Raw genomic sequence first — 21,908 nt, forward strand, 5'->3', positions numbered from 1 at the left:
TTGGGTCATTTATTTTTCTGGAATTGAGCTGCAGGAGTTGCTTGTATATTTTTGAGATTAATTCTTTGTTAGGTGCTTCATTTGCTATTATTTTCTCCCATTCTGAAGGCTGTCTTTTCACCTTGCTTATAGTTTCCTTTGCTGTGCAGAAGCTTTTAATTTTAATGAGGTCCCATTTGTTTATTTTTGCTTTTATTTCCAATATTCTGGGAGGTGGGTCATGAAGGATCCTGCTGTGATTTATGTCGGAGAGTGTTTTGCCTATGTTCTCCTCTAAGAGTCTTATAGTTTCTGGTCTTACATTTAGATCTTTAATCCATTTTGAGCTTATTTTTGTGTTTGGTGTTAGGGAGTGTTCTAGTTTCATTCTTTTACAAGTGGTTGACCAGTTTTCCCAGCACCACTTGTTAAAGAGATTGTCTTTACTCCATTGAATATTCTTGCCTCCCTTGTCAAATATAAGGTGTCCATAAGTGCATGGATTTATCTCTGGGCTTTCTATTTTGTTCCATTGATCTATATTTCTGTCTTTATTCCAGTACCATACTGTCTTGATGACTGTGGCTTTGTAGTAGAGCCTGAAGTTCGGTAGGTTGATTCCTCCAGTTCCATTCTTCACTTATTCTTAATAAGTGTTTCTTGAACATATCTCTCCAGAGTATCTCTTTCTAAGACAAAGGATTTCCATCAAATGGAGGGATATTTTCATACAGATTTTTCCTCAAAGGATTATTATAATAACCTGTGAGGTGGACACTATGTTTCTCACCTGTTAGAGGAAACAAGGATATAAGATTCCAAGAAATGTGCCCTAGGTCAAGAAGTTGAAAGTAGGAAAAAGCCAAATTCTAATCTGGTCTTCCTGATTCTCAATCCACTATATCTCACCAGCAGGATACTTATTTTCAACTTTTCAAGAGGAGTCTTTGGGAACATGCTTTGCAAGGGAACTGTGGAGACAAGAAATGGGGTGAGAGAGGAATAAAGATAAATAGAATTTTCAATGAAGCATAGTTATTAACTGCAATTAGTTTATTAATATTTGAGTGTTATATTGCGTGTATGTGTGTTTATATGTATTTCAGTGTCTGTTGATGAAACTTTTTCAAATATACTTGCCTCTGAAGCAATATTAAAATAGTTATAATTATTATGGTCACGTTAAAAGGAGCTTATTAGTTTAATATTGCTTCCTATAACATCACACTATAGAGTGTGTGTGAAAAATTTGGAAGAAAAAGAAGATAAGATGTATAGTCTAATCTTATCTTGGCTTGATCTTGAGTAAGATCCTTAACTTCTCTGTTTTGATTTCTTAATATATAAAATAAATATAAATTATAATATCAATCATTTCATAGGTTTATAATGAGAATTAAAAGAAAGCTGCTAAAAATCACTTGGAGCATAATTAAGTGTTGATTAAATTTTTGGTAATATGACAGTTGACATTACTGCCAATATTTTTCTTTGAGATTGTTCCTCATGTGCTAAATGGATGGAGTAATAGCATCTACAAAGGTTGCTATCTTGTTATGGTGATTTCAATCTATCATTAAAAGTATATTTATTAGCTATCATAAAGTTATTGGATTTAGGCAAAATGTTTGTCATTTGATTATAGTAGTTTCTGTATTACTTTATTACCTTTCTATTATGAATGTCCTGCTACACTTTCAATTACTATAAATTGTCTGACACTGGAAATTATTTATCTTTCATTACATTACAGAAGCTCAGTCCACCTTACCTAAGTGATACAAACATCTTTACTAGATATATATCTAAAATTCCCTCTTTCTCAAATCCTTCTTCATCCCACACTCAAATTCTCAACTACTTTTCCTGGTTTCCCATTAACCAAGAATAAAGAAAACAAGATCCTTAGCTTGCATGTATAGACTTTACATCCATTTTCTACTCTTTTCAGACTTTGCTGTCACTATATCTGAGATCTTCTACTTCATGTTGGGCTCTGAGGCATTTCACATGATTAAGAGTGCAGAGAGAATCCCCTGCCCATGTTTACTAAGTTCCTCATGTCTATAAGTATCACCTTACTCCAGAAAATAATGTGAATAATTTAAAAGGAAAACATTTTTTCTATCTTAAAAAAAAAGGAAAATCTCATAAGTTTTAAGATTTCAGTAGAGTCTAGAGATATGTAACTTATTAAGTTAATAACTGTAAGGTTCAATTTAAGAAAAAGTGACTTTTTTTCAAGTAATGTAACTATGCATACCATGAAATATATGTAGAATAAGAATAATGTTATAGAATTTATTCTACTCGGGCTCACAGAGAATCCAAAAGGGCAGGAAATCATACTTACTGGGTTTTTGTCATCTACATTGTGTCCGTGGTAGGAAACGTGTTCTTTGTGGTCACCATCACTGCCAGTCCATTATTAGAGTCCCCTATGTACTATTTCCTGGCCTATCTCTCATTTATTGATGCTTGCTTTTCCTCTGTCTTTTCATACTGTTCATGGGGTTCTCAAGTCAAGAATACTGAAGTGGTATGCCATTCCCTTCTCCAGTGGACCACATTCTGTCAGACCTCTCCACCATGACCCATCTGTCTTGGGTGGCCCCACACGGCATGGCTTGTTTCATTGAGATAGACAAGGCTGTGGTCCATGTGATCAGACTGTCTAGTTGTCTGTGATTGTGTTTTCAGTTTGTTTGCCCTCTGTTGCTCTATCTCTCAGCGCCTACCATCTTATTTGGGTTTCTCTTACCTTGGACGTGGGGTATCTCTTCACAGCTGCTCCAGTGAAGCGCAGCTGCTGCTCCTTACCTCCTTACGTGGGGTATCTCCTCTCTGCCACCACTGCTGACCTTAATTCAGTTACATATGTATATTTATGCTGTGCTGTGCTTAGTTACTCGGTCATGTTGTTTATAGATCTTGAGAGCCCAAAATCTGGACAGGGGACATATTATTCCATTCATTTTCAGCTGGGTTGAAGATTGGGGTTGGAATCTTCCAAAGGTGCAGACTGCAGCTTTGAAAGAACCAGAGATCAAATTGCCAACATCCACTGGATCATTGAAAAACCAAGAGAGTTTCAGAAAAACGTCGATTTCTGTTTAATTGACTATGCCAAAGCCTTTGACTGTGTGGATCATGATAAACTGTGGAAAATTCTGAAAGAGATGGAAATACCAGACCACCTGATCTGCCTCTTAAGAAACCTGCATGCAGGTCAGGAAGAAACAGCTAGAACAGGACATGGAACAGACTGGTTCCAAATAGGAAAAGGAGTACATCAAGGCTGTATATTGTCACCCTGCTTATTTCACTTATATGCAGAGTACATCATGAGGAACGCTGGGCTGGAAGAAGCACAAGCTGGATTCAAGATTGCTGGGAGAAATATCAATAACTTCAGATATGCAGATGACACCACCCTTATGGCAGAAAGTGAAGAGGAACTCAAAAGCCTCTTGATGAAAGTGAAAGAAGAGAGTGAAAACGTTGGCTTGAAGCTCAGCATTCAGAAAACAAAGATCATGGCATCTGGTCCCATCACTTCATGGCAAATAGTTGGGGAAGCAGTGGATACAGTGGCTGACCTTATTTTGGGGGGCTCCAAAATCACTGAAGATGGTGATTGCAGCCATGAAATTAAAAGACACTTACTCCTTGGAAGGTAAGTTATGACCAACCTAGACAGTATATTAAAAAGCAGAGACATTACTTTGTCAACAAAGGTCCATCTAGTCAAGGCTATGGTTTCTCCAGTGGTCATTTATGAATGTGAGTATTGGACTATAAAAAAATCTGAGCACTGAAGAACTGATGTTTTTTAACTGTGGTGCTGGAAAAGACTCTTGAGAGTCCCTTGGATTATAAGGAGATCCAACTAGTCCATCCTAAAGGAGATCAGTTCTGGATGTTTACTGGAAGGACTGATGTTGAAACTGAAACTCCAATTCTTTGGCCACCTGATGCGAAGAGCTGATTCATTTGAAAAGACCCTGATGTTGGGAATGTTTGAGGGCAGGAAAAGAAGGAGACGGCAGAGGATGAGATAGTTTGATGGCATCACCAACTCAATGGGCATGGGTTTGGGTGGACTCCAGCAGTTGGTGATGGACAGGGAGGCCTGGCATGCTGCGGTTCATGGGGTTGAAAGAGTCAGACATGACTGAGAGACTGAAATGAACTGAACTGAACTGAAATGATTCCTCTGTCAATACCCCTAAACTGATAGTAGATTCACTCCATGAAAAGAAGACCATTGTATTCAGTGAGTGCATAACCAAGATCTTTGGGGAACGTTTCTTTGGAGATGCTGAAGTCACCCTGCTTACTGTGATGACCTATGATCACTATGTAGCCATCTGCAAGCCTTTGCACTATACAAGCATCGTGACTAATCGAGTATATCACCTTTTAATGGGAGTGTCATGGGTAGCAGGCTTTCTTCAATTATTCATACAGATCATCTTCATCTTTAGATTACCTTTCTGTGGCTCTAATATCATAGATCACTTTATGTGTAACTTGAATCCCTTGCTCAGTCTTGCCTGTACTAATACTCTAGGGCTCTTTGCTGCTCTCAACAATGGTTTCCTCTGTTTGTTAAACTTCCTTCTCTTGGTTGCCTCCTACGTGGTCATTCCACACTCCTTAAGGTCCCAGAGCTTGGAGGCAAGGCAAAAAGCTCTCTCCAGCTGTGTCTCCCGTACAACAGTTGTGGTCCTATTTTTTTGTGCTGTGCATATTTGTAAACTTGAGAGCAGCAACTACTTCACCTATTGATAAAGTAGTGACTGTATTCTACACTATGATAACTCCCATGTTAAATCTTTTAATCTATACTTTGAGAAATACTCAGATGAAAAATATTATTAGGAAACTGTATAGTAGGAAAGTTATTTCAGATGAATCATAAAATCTGATTGGAATCTAACATGTATTCAGTAGCGGCAAGGGTCAAAAATGCATTTTCAGTAATCTTAGCAATGAATACTTATGATATAAAGAAAATAGTTAAGCATTATAATCATGAATTCTGCAGTGAAGGAAGAAATGATGGCAAGAAATAAGAAGTATTTAGGCAAGGGTAAACTTTTGGAACTAAAAAGCCTCTTGACGAAAGTGAAAGAGGAGAGTGAAAAAGTTGGCTTGAAGCTCAACATTCAGAAAACAAAAATCATGGCATCTGGTACCATCACTTCATGGGAAATAGATGGGAAAACAGTAGAAACAGTGTCAGACTTTATTTTGCGGGGCTCCAAAATCACTGAAGATGCTGATTGCAGCCAGGAAATTAAAAGACGCTTACTCCTTGGAAGGAAAGTTATGACCAACCTAGACAGCATATTAAAAAACAGAGACATTACTTTACTAACCAAGGTCCGTCTCAGTCAAGGCTATGGTTTTTCTCGTGGTCATGTATGGATGTGAGAGTGGGACTGTGAAGAAAGCTGATCACTGAAGAATTGATGCTTTTGAACTGTGGTGTTGGAGAAGACTCTTGAGCGTCCCTTGGACTTCAATGAGATCCAACCAGTCCATTCTAAGGGAGATCAATCCTGGGTGTTCATTGGAAGGGCTGATGCTAAAGCTGAAACTCCAATACTTTGGCCACCTCATGTGATGAATTGACTCACTGGAAAAGACTCTGATGCTGGGAAGGATTGGGCGCGTGAGGACATGGGAACCACAGAGAATGAGATGGCTGGATGGCATCACCAACTCGATGGACATGAGTTTGAGTGAACTCCTGGAGTTGGTGATGGACAGGGAGGCCTGGCGTGCTGTGATTCATGGGGTCGCAAAGAGTCGGACACAACTGATTGACTGAACTGAACTGAAACATTTGGAATATTCTTCCATATTGGGCCTTAAATTTACCTAATTCAGCAATTTATATAGATTCACAAGCATTCATTCTAATAAAAAATTAAAGAAATACAAAACATATTGGTATTGAGAGTAATCTCCATAACAATCCAAAGAAGTAGAAACAGCTATTATCTCCTGTTTATAAGCAAGGAAAAAAATTGAAAAAAATGAAGTTCCAAACCAGATGAATCAAGGTAAATTAGAAGTGGTCAAACAGGAGATGGCAAGAGTGAACATCAACATTTTAGGAATCAGTGAACTAAAATGGACTGGAATAGGCGAATTTAAATCAGATGACCATTATATCCACTATACATTGTAAGGGATTTGATTTAGTTCATACCTGAATGGTCTCTTGGTTTTCCCTACTTTTTTCAAGTTAAGTCTGAATTTAGCAATAATGAGTTCATGCTCTGATCCACAGTCAGCTCCCGGTCTTGTTTTTGCTGACTGTATAGAGCTTCTCCATCTTTGGCTGCATAGAATATAATCAACCTGATTTTGGTATTGACCATCTGGTGATGTCCATGTGTAGAGTTTTATCCTGTGTTGTTGGAAGAGGGTGCTTGCTATGACCAGTGCGTTCCCTTGGTAAAACTCTATTAGACTTTGCCCTCCTTCATTCTGTACTCCAGGGCCAAATTTGCCTGTTACTCCAGGCATCTCTTGACTTCCTGCTTTCACATTCCAGTCCCCTATGATGGAAAGAACATCTTTTTAGGAATGTTATTTCTAGAAGGGCTTGTAAGACTTCATACAGCCGTTCAACTTCAGTTTCTTCAGCATAGACTTTGATTACTGTGGTATTGAATGGTTGGCCTTGGAAATAAAGAGAGATCATTCTGACATTTTTGAGACTGCACCCAATTACTGCATTTTGGACTCTTTTGTTGACTATGAGGTCTACTCCATTTCTTTTAAGGGATTCTTGCCCACAGTAGTGGATACAATGAGCATCTGAATTAAATTCACCCATTAGAGTCCATTTTATTTCACTGATTCCTAAAATATTGATGTTCACTCTTAACATCTCCTGTTTGACCACTTGTAATTTACCTGGAATCATTGACCTATCATTCCAGGTTCCTATGCAGTATTGATTTTTACAGGATAGGACTTTACTTCCATCACCAGTCACATCCATGACTGGGCTCTGTTTTTGCTTTGGTTCTGTCTCTTTATTCTTTCTGAAGTTGTTTCTCCACTCTTCCATAGCATATTGGGCATCTCCCAACCTGAGGAGTTCATCTTTCAGTGTCCTATCTTTTTGCCTTTTCATACTTACTGTTCATGGGGTTCTCAAGGCAAGGATACTGAAGTGGTTTGTCATTCCTTGTTCCAGTGAAACACTTTTGTCAGAACTCTCCAGCATGACCCATCCATCTTGGATGCTCTACTCGGCATGGATCATAGTTTCACTGGACTAGACAAGGCTGTGGTCCATGTGATCAGTTTGATTAGTCTTCTGTGACTGTGGATTGCATTTTTGTCTGCCCTCTGATGGATAAGGATAAGAAGCTTATGAAAGCTTCCTGATGGAAGAGACTGACTGTGGGGAAAACTTGGTATTATTCTGATGGCTGGGGCCATTCTCAGTAAATTTTTAATCCACTTTTCTTTTGATTAGTGGGGCTGTGTTTCCTCCCTGTTATTTGACCTGAGACAAACTACGGTGGAGGTAATGAAGATAATTTAAAAAAAAAAAAAAAAGCTATGACCAACCCAGAGAGCATATTAAAAAGCAGAGACAGTTCTTTTCTAAGAAAGTAATCAAAGAAAGTAACCATCTAATCAAAGCTATGGTTTTTCTAGTAGTCATGTATGGATATGAGAGTTGGACTATAAAGAAAGCTGATCACCAAAAAATGATGCTTTTGAACTGTGGTGTTGGAGAAGACTCTTGAGAGTCCCTTGGACTGCAAGGAGATCCAAACAATCCATCCTAAGGGAAATCAGTTCTGGGTGTTCATTGGAAGGACTGTTGTTAAAGCCGAAACCCCAATAGTCTGGCCTGATGCAAAGAGCTGACTCATTTGAAAAGACCCTCATGCTGAGAATGATTGAAGGTGGGAGGAGAAGGGGAGGACAGACGATGAGATGGTTGGATGGCATCACCAACTCAGTGGACATGAGTTTGAGTAAACTTTGGGAGTTGGTGATGGACAGGAAGGCCTGGCATGCTGCAGCCCATGGGGTCGCAAAGAGTTGGACATGACTGAGTCACTGAACTGAACTGATATCTCTTCTTTAACAACCTATTTTCCAATTATAAAATTATGTAATATTAAGGAGTGTTCCCTTGGTAGACAGTAGGTCTTTGTTGGTTATTTTAAATATAGTATTGTTTAAAAATCGATCCCATACTCCCAATATATCCCTGTCTTCAACTCTTTCCGATGGTAACCATAAATTTGTTTTTGACGTTTGTTTCTGTTTTATAAATAAATTCACTTGTATCATTTTTTTTTTAGATTCCATATGTAAGCAATATCATGTAATATTTGTCTTTGTCTATCTGACTTACTTCACTTTTAGCATTTTAACCTCCAGGACCATTCATGGTGCTACAAATGATCATATTTCATCATTTTTAATAGCTGATTAATATTCCATTGTATTAATATAATAAGTATCAGATTTTTTTATTCATCTGTCAATGGGCATTTAGGTTATTTACATGTCTTGGATATTATTGCTGCAGTTAATATTGGGGTGCATGAGTCCTTTCAATCCATGTTTCTCCCAGGATATATGCCTAAGAGGGGGATTGCTAAATCATATGGCAGCTCTATTTTTTTTTTTTTTTTGGAACCTCCATACTGGAGAAAGAGAAAAAGAAAGAAATCCCACCTTTATGACAACATGGATGACAGCTTTATACTAAGTGGAAAAAGATAGACAGAGAAAGACATATATCATATATCACCATTATGTAACATATGAAAAAGCCAAACATATAAAATACAATAGTGGTTACCAGGAGTTGGGGGCTGGAGTAATTGAAGAGAAGATAGTCAAAAGAGTATAAACTTGAAATTAGAAGATAAAATAGCTCTGGAGATCTTATGTACAGCTTAGTAATTATAGTCAACGATATTGTATTATATATTTCAAATAGTCAAGAGACTAGATATTAAAAATTCTCATCACAAAATGGTACAGTTATGTGACTTATTAGTGCTGTTAGCTAATACCATTGTGGTAATCATATTTTAATATAAAATAGATCAGCAGTGTGTACCTTTAATATGCACAATGTTCCATCAATCATATCTAATTTTTTTTAAGGAGACAAAGAACTTGAATACATGCGTATGCAAGCAAGATATTCTTAGTGACCCCATGAAGTGCAGCATGCCAGGCTTCCCTGTCCTTCACACTCTCCCTGAGTTTATTTAAACTCATGTCCACTGAGTCAGTGATGCCATCCAACCATCTTGTCATCTGTTACCCACTTCCCTTCTTGCCCTGAGTCTTTCCCAGAATCAAGGTCTTTTACAACAAGTCAGCTCTCCCATCAGGTGGCCAAAGTATTGGATCTTCAGCTTTAGCACCAGCCCTTCTAATGCATTAGTGAAGTTGTTTAGTCATATCTGACTCTTTGCAACCCCATGGACTCTAGCCTGCCAGGCTCCTCTGTCCATGGGATTCCCCAGGCAAGAATACTGGAGTGGGTTGCCATTTTCTTCTCCAGGGGATCTTCCCAACCCAGGGATTGAACCCGGGTCTCCTTCATTGCAGGCAGACGCTTTATCCTCTGGGCCACCTGAAAAGCCCCAGGGTTAATTTCCGTTACGAATGACTAGTTTGATCTGCTCGATATCCAAGGGACTCTCAAGAATCTTCTAAGAACCACAGTTTGAAAACATCAATTCTTCGGTGCTCAGCTTTCTTTAATGTCCAAATCTTACATTCGTACATGACTATTGGAAAAATTAACAGCTTTGACTGTACGGTTATTTGTCAGCACAGTGATGTCTCTGCTTTTTAATACACTGTTTAGGTTTGTCATAGCTATTCTTCCAAAGAGCGAGTGTCTTTTGATTTCTTGGCTGCAGTCACAATCGTATTTATTATAGAGCCCAAGAAAATAAAACCTGGAACCATTTCCACATTTTCCCTATCCATTTCCCATGAAGTGATAGGACAGGACACCATGATCTTTATTTTTTGAAAGTTGAGTTTTAACCCAGCTTTTTCATGCTCTTCTTTCACTTTATAAAGAGGCTCTTTATTTCCTTTTTCCTTTCTGCCATTAAATTGGTATCATCTGCATATCTGAGGTTGTTGACATTTCTCCCAGAAATCTTAATTTCAGTTTGTGATCCATCTGGGCAATAAGCAATGAAAATATGTCCACCATCACTAATCACCCATGTGCACCTCAATTAAAATGCAAAATTATGTAGCTACTATTGAATAAAGTGTTTTTGTTGTCGTTGTTGTTCAGTCGCTCAGTCGTGTCTGACTCTTTGCGACCCCATGAATCATAGCATGCCAGGTCTCCCTGTCCATCACCAACTCCCGGAATACACTCAAACTCATGTCCATCGAGTCGGTGATGCCATCCAGCCATCTCATTCTCTGTTTTCCCCTTCTCCTCCCGTCCCCAATCCTTCCCAGCATCAGAGTCTTTTCCAGTGAGTCAACTCGTTGCATGAGGTGGCCAAAGTATTGCAGTTTCAGCTTTAGCATCAGTCCTTCCAATGAACACCCAGGATTGATCCCCTCCAGAATGGACTGGTTGGATCTCATTGCAGTGCAAGGGACTCTCAAGAGTCTTCTCCAGCACCACAGTTCAAAAGCATCAATTCTTCAGCGATCAGCTTTCTTCACAGTCCAACTCTCACATCCATATATGACCACGGGAAAAACCATAGCCTTGAGTAGACGGACCTTGGTTGGCAAAGTAATGTCTCTGCTTTTTAATATGCTATCTAGGTTGGTCATAACTTTCCTTCCAAGTTACATTTCTGGGGAAAAAAAATCCAGCATTTCTACTTTTAGGTATATCCCAAAAAAACTGAAAACAGGTACTCAAAAACTACATTCATGTTCACAGCAGCATTACTCGCAGTAGCCAAAACATGTAAGCAACATGTGAAAAAAAAATTTTTTATATGTGGTTTATATAAAGTGGAATATTATTCTACATTTAAAAGGTAGGAATTTCTGACACGTTACAATATGGACAAATTGTGAGAATCTGTTTTGGGAACAAACCTTATATTTTATTCTATTTATATTTTAATAAACCTTATATTTTATAACAGGCTTATGTTAACAAGGAAGTTGTGAAAATAATATCACTTTATATTCTTATATCAGTTCTTATATCAGTTCAAATCAGTCACTCAGTCATGTCTGATTCTTTGCGACTTCATGGACTGCAGCACACCAGTCTTCCCTGTCCGTCACCAACTACCAGATCTTGCTCAAACTCATGTCCATCAGGTTGGTGATGACATACAACCATCTCATCCTCTGTCATCCCCTTCTCCTCCTGCCTTCAATCTTTCCCAGTATCAGGGTATTTTCAAATGAGTCAGTTCTCATAAGTTGGCCAAAGTATTGAAGTTTCAGCTTCAGCATCAGTCCTTCCAATAAATATTCAGGACTGATCTTCTTTAGAATGGACTGGTTGGATCTCCTTGCAGTCCAAGGGATTCTCAAGAGTCTTCAACACCACAATTCAAAAGCATCAAGTCTTTAGCACTCAGCTTTCATCATAGTCCAACACTCACATCAACACATGACTACTGGAAAAACCACAGCCTTGACTAGATGGACCTTTGTTGTTAAAGTAATGTCTCTGCTTTTTAATATGCTATATAGGTTGGTGATTGTTTTTCTTCCAAGGAGGAAGTGTCTTTTAATTTCATGGCTGCGGTCAGCATCTGCAGTGATTTTGGAGCCCCCCAAAATAAAATATTTCGCTGTTTCCATTGTTTGCCCATCTATTTGCCATGAAAAGATGAAACCGGATGCATGATCTTAGTTTTCTGAATATTGAGTTTTAAGTCAACTTTTTCACTCTCCTCCTTCACTTTCATTAAGTGGCAGTTTAGTTCTTCTTTGCTTTCTGCCATAAAAGGGTGGTGTCATCTTCATACCTGAGATGATTGATTTTCTCCCGGCAGTCTTGTTTCCAGCTTTTGCTTCATCCAGCCCAGTGTTTCTCATGATGTATTCTGCATATAAGTTAAATAGCAGAGTGACAACTTATAGCCTTGACATACTCCTTTCCCAATTTGGAACCAGTCTGTTTTTCTTACATAGTCTGAGCAATTTCCCCTGTTATCTTTTTACATTATGTGCTACATTTGTCACCATTAATTCAATGATGTTAATACATCAATTTTAACCAAAATCCATACTGACTTTATTCAAATATCTTACTTTTAAACTATTGGATTGACCAAAAAGTTTGTTCAGGTTTTCCTGTATAATCTTATGGAAAAATCCAAACAAATTTTTTGGCCAACGCAATAATAATTCTGCTTTTCTTCTCCAGAATTATTGCTTTTACTTATCATATTGCCTTCAGCTTCTCCAAACGGTGATATTTTCTCTAACTTTTCTTATCTCTGAAGATTTTGACTGTTTCAAGGAGAAATAGATATTTTGGCCTCCCAGGTGACTCAGTAGTAAAGAATCTGCCTGCCAATGCAGGAGACTCAGGAGACATGGCTTCAATCCTTGGGTAGGGAAGATGCCCTGGAGGAGGAAATGGCAGCCCACTCCAGTATTCTTGTCTGAGTAATCCCATGGACAGAGGAGTCTGGCAGACTACAATTCACATGGTCAAAAAATGTCAGACATGACCAAACACACACACATGCAGTCAGGTATTTTAAACCAAAGTTCTCCATTGAAATCAGTCTGATATTTTAGTAATGATTAGACTGGGGTTATGAGTTATTAGGAGAACGACTGAAGAGGCAAATCACCATTTTCTTCACATTATATCAGTGTCTACCTACTCTCAATGTACTTACCACTGTTGATGTTAATCTTGGTCACCTGGCTGAGGTAACTTTTGTACCTACTTTACTCTGTAAAGTTACCCTTTCCCCTTGTTCTACACTGTACCTTTTAGAAGGATTCACTCCATAAAGTCTGTTAAAAACAGATGGAGATAACATTTTGAAAGTTGAGTATCTAGATAATTATTATGAATTATTTTTGATGTGAGATTTATCTATTCTCCCCTATTTATTTATTTATTCAATCATCTATGTTATTATGAACTCATGGAATTTTTAAAAATATGGTTTAAGTTATCTGACGGTTCAGTTTTATTTATTTTCTTGCCTTTTTTTTTTTCCGAGATATGTCCACTCGGTGTGCTTTGACTTGGCTCCTGTGTCCCTTGGGCATATCCCCATCACTATGTGAATGTGTGTTTGTGTGTGTGTGTGTGTGTGTTAGCACTATGTGTTTTCCAGCACTACCAAATGCTTCAGTATATCTTATATATTCCCTGTCCCAGACTGAGAATCAGCCATTTTTTAAGTGACCTTAATTCATTTATTTGTCAAAGGTATTAGAAACTGAGACCTTGGTACCGGAAGAACATCATTCTTTTTTTTTTTTTAATTTCTAGTCCATCCATATAATTTATAGCCTAAAGGAGCATCTTTAATTGCAAGAACAGGCAAAGTTTTTCACCATAATATAATGACAAATATTGAAGGTTAGATTCTTTGTCACATCTGATTCATATCTCTTAATTGGAAGGGAAGGGGTACTTTAGGGAATAACCTTCCCTATACTCCTATATTTTACATCATTCATGCTGAAATACCCACCTGGGAAAGGGGGAAAGAAAGCATTTCCCAGTCAAAATCTTACATGACAGTGAGTTTCGGAAAGTGTGGGATGAATCTGGGATAAACTCCATCTGTCTTCTCACATGCAGGTCTGAACTTCAGCCTTTTGTGAAATCAAAGAGATCGTGGTTCCAGGTGAACATCTGAACTTCTATATAAGTTCTTCTCAAAATCAGTAAGATCTGTGTTTTGAATTAACTTGGCTGTAGTTAATACTTGGAGAAAATAAATCTGATCAATGCCACAGTGAACATGTGAACATGAACTAAAAGGCACTTGTGGAATCAGAGAGTGTTTAGGGAATTTTCCAGAAGCACTTTAGAATCTCCAATAAGAAGATGGAAATGAAAACCTGCACAACAGCATTGATGGAAATGGGCAATACTATTGGTGCATGTGGTGTAAGAAATAACCAAATAGAAGTAATATCAATTTGAATGTTTCAGGAAATGCTTCATGAACATGATTATTTTGCTGTGGATATAGTAGGATACAAGTCTTCTCAGGTGGCTGGAGTGGTAAAGAATATGCCTGCCAATGCAGGAGACAAAAGAGACCTGCATTCAATCCTTGGTTCTGAAGATCCCCTGGAGCAGGAAACGTCAATGAACTGTTGTTGCCTGGAGAATCCCATATACAGAGGAGCCTGGAGAGTTACAGGCCCATATGGTCACAAAGGGTCAGATATGACTGAAAGGACTTAGCAAACACATAGGTTTCCCATAATGAGTAAGTATGTAATAGTACCAATAACAATAGATATGTATCTATGAAAAATTTCATTAATTCTTTCATTTACTCAACAAATCTGTGAGTGCATGCATGGTAAGTTGCTTCAGCCAAGTCTGACTCTGTGCAACTTCATGGACTGTAACCTGCCAGTCTTTTCTGTACATGGAATTCTCCAGGCAAGAATACTGGAGTTGGTTGCCATGCCCTCCTTCAGGGGATCTTCACGACCCAGGTATCAAACCCACATCTCCTGCATTATAGGCGGAGTTTTTACTACTGAGCCACTTTGGGAACTCATAAGAACTATATAAATACTTCAGTCTTTTTCTACTCCTATATGGATATATAGATGGATAGAGATATAGATAATCATTTTACAATACTTCAGTTCAGTTCAGTTCAGTCGTTCAGTCGTATCTGACCCTTTGCGACCCCATGAACTGCAGCATACCAGGCTTTCATGTCCATCACCAACTCCTGGAGTTTACTCAAGCTTGTGTCCATCGAGTCGGTCATGCCATCCAACCACTTCATCTTCTGTTGTCCCCTTCTCCTCCTGCCTTCAATCTTTCTCAGCATCAGGGTCTTTTCAAATGGGTCAGATCTTCGCATCAGGTGGCCAAAGTACTGGAGTTTCTGCTTCATCATCAGTCCTTCTGATGAATATTCAGGACTGATTTCCTTTTGGATAGACTGGTTGGATCTCCTTGCAGTCCAAGGGGCTCTCAAGAGTCTTCTCCAACACCAAAGTTGAAAAGCATCAGTTCTTTGGTGCTCAGCTTTCTTTATAGTCCAAATCTCACATCCACACATGACTACTGGAAAACCATAGCCTTGACTAGATGGACCTTTGCTGGCAAAGTAATCTCTCTGCTTTTTAATATGCTGTCTAAGTTGGTCATAACTTTTCTTCCAAGGAACAAGCATCTTTTAATTTCATGGCTGCAGCCACCATCTGCAGCCATGAAATTAAAAGATGCTTAAATTTTCGTTTCTATTTGCTGAAGGGTTGTGACAAAAAGCATATCTGCAAAACCATACTGCAGATTAACCTGTAGTTAATGGCAGTGTTCAGGTGTCTCATGTAGTAAAGAGCACTCGGTTCCATAATGGTTCTATAGCTGACTCACTGTGGTACTCAAATTCCTATTAATAGTTCTTAATATTTTCCTAAGAATTTTACTGTCCCTATCACGCATATCTAAAGACAGCTGTTATTAATCAGTTACATGCCAATATAAATAAACTCCACTAAAATAAGATTTGGAAAATTTTCATGTTACTTTTTAAAGTTTTACTTGTAATGTAACACAGTTATGGCATATTTTCAAATATTGTTGTTGTTGTTCAATCACTAAATTGTGCCTGACTCTTTACAACCCCATGAACTGCAACACACCTGTCTTTCACTATTTTCCAGAGTTTGCTCAAAATCATTTCCATTGAGTCAGTAATGTTATCAAACTACGTCATATTCTGCTGCCCCTTTTCCTCTTGCCCTTAACCTAACCTAGCATGAGGGTCTTTTAAAATATTACCAAAGGAAATATTTTAAAAGGTATTTAATATTTAAAAAATATTTCCACCCTTCCAATTCTGATGGAAAGATGCAATTTTCCCACTGAGAGACCATAAGTTTTATGCTACTTTGGTACTGTCCTAAGTATAATTATGGGCTTCGCTGATGGCTCAGATGGTAAAGAATCTGCCTGCAATGCAAAAAGAGACTCGGGTTCAATTCCTGGGTCAGGAATACCCCTGAAGAAGGAAATGGAAACTCACTCCAGCATTCTTGCCTGGAGAATTCCATGGACAGAGGAGCCTGGCAGGGTACAGTTCATGGCGTCATCAAGAGTCAAACACGACTGCATGACTATTTATATGAGTGCACCTATATGTGATATATATTATCCTGTTGCTAATATAAATATTACCATTCTTGGTATACAGTTGTGAACTCTTAAACTTCACAAAATATTTTAGAAACCACTGCTTGTATATCTAATTCATTTTGATTAATGATTGCATGAAGCCTCACTCCTGTTTTATTCAACTCCTCTCTGATAAGCACTGAGAATATTTCCTATCTTTTGCTACTTTGGATGGAGGTGCAGTGATTGCCTTTGTGACTGTTAGTGAGAATATCTGTAGCAAATGGAATCAATAGACCTATATTTATAAGCAGTTTACTATCATATGTGCTGGAAGTAATTCTTTAAGAGGTTGTACTCACTTAAATTCATACCAAAAATGTGTGAGACTGACTGCCTCCCAAATCATTTGCAGCACTGCTTGTTAAGATACATTTATCAGAAGATTACTTTGCTAATCAGTTGAGTAAAATATATATCTGAAAGAGATTTGAAATTGAATATATTTAGCTAGAATGAAATTGAGCATATCTTCACATATTTAATCTAAAAAGAAGTTTTCTTTTGAAATTAGTTCATTTTTCATTATTCATTTGTGCTCTACTGTGAAGTATTGGTATATGAAATTCATTTTAATTTGAAGAAATTACGCTTCTGTCTGGGTATATATATTTTACCAAGTTGGCATTATGTTATGCTTTTAACTGAACTGTTATTTGGAAAATATCTGTGATGAGGTATGTCAAAGGATTTGTCCATCATGAATAAATAATAATTCATTTTTGTTTCTACCTTCTCTTTACTGAAATCTGGGTGTGAGGCACATGAATAGTATAAATTCTAAGCATTCTGTTGAAAAAATTTCAACTGTAACTTGAAGCTGCCTAAGTTCAATTATCTAAATTTCCTAGTGCTTAAGGTGAGCAAACTTTGAAAGAATATTCAGATTTATGGCAAATATTCTCACTGTATTTAGCCTTCATTTTAAGTTTAGTATCTCCTTATGTCTTGAGAAAATATGTCAAAAGACTCAGAAAAATAATTAATAAGGGGAAGAATTTAAATTTGGATAACACGGTGTAATTTTAAAATTGCAAGATTTAATGATAGAAGTAGAATTTATAATTATAATCAGCAAGAAATGTTTAAGAGGTAAAGTAAAAAGAAATAAGCTTAGTCAAAGGCAAAAGATTAAAGTAAATCTTGTGATGTGCTGGAACAATTGATTGGATTTTCACTACTAAAACTGAGTTTACTTCCTTCATTCCGTACCCCATCCTCAGATCCTTGACTCTTGCTCTGATTTTAGACTTAATTAAGGAAGACACTATCAAATATCATGACATCCTTCTTTAAATGTCTGTAACATTTACTGGAAGATGCTCTACAACTGGATAACTAGGTTCAAGTAATGTGAAAGCAAATCAGGGTAAGTCATACATAAGTTTTCTCTATTTATGTAACATATCAACCTAATAGATACTAACTGAAAATTAAAGAAACATGTTCTGCCCAGGAAGTTATCCACTCATGCCAAATCCCCTAAATTAATGCATAGAAGAATTATTTATTATTTACCTATTTCATTGTTTTCATAAGCAATCAGATAGTTTGAATAAATATAAGGATTTTCATTTTATTGACAAAACAAACCTGAGAAACACTAACAGTATAGAAAACAGATAGCAAATGATTATCAATTGGAAAGTCTCATTTCCATGATCAAGCACATGTATTTGAATTCCAAAGGTGGTATTCATGCATGTCATAATTTTTTTCTTTTCCTTTGCAGATTTGCTATTTTTAATCTGCACTTTTTCCATTTTGACACAAACAATGAAGGCAAATAACAACGTAACTGAGTTCATACTGTTAGGATTGACACAAGACCCTAGGAGGCAGAAAATAATATCTGTAATTTTCTTTACTTTCTATGTAGGGACGTTGGTGGAGAATTTGCTTATTATTGTGACCATCAAAGTCAGCCGAAGACTTGGGAGTCCCATGTACTTCTTCATTTTCCACTTATCCGTATATGATACCTGCTTCTCAACTTCCATTGTCCCTAGACTAATTGTGGATGCCCTGTCTACAAAAAAAGCATATCATACAAGGAGTGCATGACTCAAGTCTTTGCACTGCACATATTTGGCTGCATGGAGATCTTCGTCCTCATTCTCATGGCTGTTGATCGCTATGTGGCCATCTGAAAGCCACTGCGCTACCCAACCATCATGAGGTGCCAGGTCTGCATCCTGATTGTTTTTGCATGGATAGGTTCTTTCATGCATTCAATGGCTCAGATTATCCTAGCCCTGAGATTGCCTTTCTGTGGACCTAATTTGGTTGATCATTATTGCTGTGATCTGCAGCCCTTGCTGAAACTTGCCTGCATGGACACTTATGCAATCAACCTGCTCTTGGTGTTTAATAGTGGGGCCATATGCCCAAGCAGCTTTGTGATTCTGATGATCTCATACTTTGTTATCTTGCATTGCCTGAGAAACTACAGTGAAGGAGGAAAGAAAACAGTTCTCTCCACTTGCACTTCCCGTATCATTGTAGTCATCTTATTATTTGGTCCATGTATATATATATATACACACACACACACACATGCCCCCCAACTACCTTCCCCATGGACAAGATGGTGGCTGTGTTTTATACTATTGGTACACCCTTTCTCAATCCACTCATCTACACACTGAGGAATGAAGAAGTGAAACATGCCATGAGAAAGTTCAGTTTAGTTGCTCAGACGTGTCCGACTCTTTGCAACCCCATGAATCACAGCACGCCAGGCCTCCCTGTCCATCATCAACTCCCGGAGTTCACTCAAACTCATGTCCATTGAGTCGGTGATGCTATCCAGCCATCTCATTCTCTGTCGTCCCTTTCTCCCCCTGATGAGAAGGTTACGGTATGTCAAAATTACTTCAGAAAGCAAAAGATGAATTGAGGGGTTTCTTTGATTACTTATTGAATTATGGTTTGACTGACTGAAGAGATCAAATATGAATGTATATAATGTGATCTACTCATGTAATCTCGTATAACGCACAAGATCGTCTTACTTTTTTCTATACTTCTGCTCACATAGAAGTAATTTCCCTCATATTGTTAGCCCTACTCATTCTTTTCCTGATAATTCAATTCTGGCATTTTTGATTGTGAAATAAACATGAAAAACAGTCTAGAGTCTGATTTGAGAAACAAAAAGACACTTATACAGTCACAGCTTTTAAGACATATGATTATCCATAAATAAAGTATAGCTAGTAATCTGAAAACAATGGCAACCCACTCCAGTACTCTTGCCTGGAAAATCCCATGGGCAGAAGAGCCTGTTAGGCTGCAGTTCATGGGGTTGTGAAGAGTCGGACACGACTGAGGGACTTCACTTTCACTTTTCACTTTCATGCGTTGGAGAAGGAAATGGCAACCCACTCCAATGTTCTTGCCTGTAGAATCCCAGGGACGGGGGAGCCTGGCGGGCTGCCGTCCATGGGGTCGCACAGAGTCGGGCACGACTGAAGTGACTTAATAGTAGTAGTAGTATATTTCAAATTAAGTACCCTCTTTTCTCTTGAATACTTCTAGAGCAAAAAAAAAAAATAACTTCATGTGTCAGTCATTGATTATATCATTATTTTATTTCCAAAAGTTCCACACTATTGAACTTATTTTTTATTTTTACATAATTTTTTTTTAAAATTTCTTCCTATGGGTGTTAAGATAACTGAGACATAATATTTGTTTTTAAATGCAGTGTTACAAGACCTTGTGATATTTAGCTACATGTGTAATTGATGTGTAGGAGCTACAAAAACAGAATTCTGTAACTCTATGAAGTCAGGGAGTAAAACAATTTATTGTCAAGAAATAACAAAAATTCAAATACATAGGATAGATATAAAATATGTTCTGAGATTAAAGTACAGGAATTCAAGACCTGGTTTGAAGAAAAAAATCATGATATAATTTTATTTAAAGTTGGATTATGTCAATTTAACATGGAAAAGCTCAGTTTTCATTCCAATCCCAAAGAAGAACAATGCCAAAGAGTGTTCAATATATCACACATTTCACATTCTAGCAAAGTGACGCTAAAAATCTTCAAGCTAGTCTTCAACAGTGTTTGAAGCAAGGATTTCAAGATGAAAAAACTGGATTTAGAAAATGCAGAGGAGCCAGAGATTAAATTGCCAACATCCACTGGATCCCAGAAAAAGCAAGAGAATTCCAGAAAAGCAGAAGTATTCTGCGTTATTGACTAAGCTAAAGCCTTTGACTGTGTGGATCACAACAAATTGTGGTAAATACCTAAAGAGCTGGGAATATCAGACCACCTTACCTGCCTCCTGTGAAACGTGTATGCAGGTCAAGAAGCCAGTTAGAACCAGACATGGAACAATGGACTGGTTCCAAATTGGGAAAGGAGTACATAAAGGCTGGACAGCAAGGAGATCAAACCAGTCAATCCTAAAAGAAATCAACCCTAAACACTCATTGGAAGGACTGATGCTGAAGTTAAAATTCCAATAATTTGGCCACCTGGTGCGAAGGGCCGACTCACTGGTAACCAAGACCCTGATGCTGGAAGAGACTGAAGACAGGAGTATAAGGGGACAACAGAGGATGAGATGGTTGAATGACATCATTGACTCAATGAACATGAGTTTGATCACACTCTGGGGAATGGTGAAGAACGGGGAAGCCTGGCATACTGCAGTCCATGGGGTTGCAGCAAGGAGATCCAACCAGTCCATCCTAAAGGAAACCAGTCTTGAATATTCATTGTCAGGACTGATGCTCAAGCTGAAACTCCAATACTTTGGCCACCTGATGTGAAGAACTGACTCACTGGAAAAGACCTTGATGCTGGGAAAGATTGAGGGTGAGAGAAGGGGACAATAGAGAATGAGATGGTTGGATGGCATCACCAACTCGATGGACATGAGTTTGAGCAAGCTCTGGGAGTTGGTGATGGACAGGGAAGCCTGGCATGCTGCAGCCCATGGTGTTGCAAAGAGTCAGACACAACTGAGTGATTGAACTAAACTGAGTTTTAGTTATGAGTGTGAATGTGGCCGTCTTAAGCACAATATTCACACCTTTATGAAAATACACTCATTTGGGTGCTATATTACTGCTTTTCATGCTTTTATTTATGATTTATGAACAAGCTACTTGAGGCCACTCTGGTATTCTGTATGCTTATATAATCGTACATATAGTAGTTGGTTCAATTTTTCTATTCTCCATTTCCTTGGGTGACTTTTTCCCCAAATCATTTACAAGATTCCAAAATCTACTTCTAGATTTCTGACACAAATTTCACACTTTTTAAAAAATTCAATTTTCGGCAAATTATTTTAACTCATGTTTCCTATGGCCACCTGAACTTCAACATATCCTCATGTCTCAATATTCATTCTAATCTCATCAACCAGATGAGATTAATTTCTAATTAGACATTAGAAATATCTTATGTTTTAATTACTTCTTTTTTTAAAAAATATTATATTGATTGGTTTTATCATACACTGACATGAATCCGCCCTGGGTGTACATGAGTTCACCTTCCTGAACCCCCCTCCCACCTCTCTCCTCC

General features: G+C 37.8%; 2 pseudogenes; both read left to right on the plus strand.

Annotated features, from left to right (window-relative positions):
* The first annotated feature begins 2,243 nt into the window (after window positions 1-2,243).
* LOC129551024 (olfactory receptor 4C46-like) lies at window positions 2,244-4,903 on the plus strand (annotated as a pseudogene).
* A 13,227-nt stretch (window positions 4,904-18,130) lies between these two features.
* Window positions 18,131-19,248, plus strand: LOC129551023 (olfactory receptor 4C11-like; annotated as a pseudogene).
* The last annotated feature ends 2,660 nt before the right edge of the window (window positions 19,249-21,908 follow it).

This window comes from Moschus berezovskii, chromosome 17 (assembly GCF_049115385.1).
Source record: "Moschus berezovskii isolate FMDL1 chromosome 17, NW_MosBer_1.0, whole genome shotgun sequence".
Taxonomy (NCBI): Eukaryota; Metazoa; Chordata; class Mammalia; order Artiodactyla; family Moschidae; genus Moschus; species Moschus berezovskii.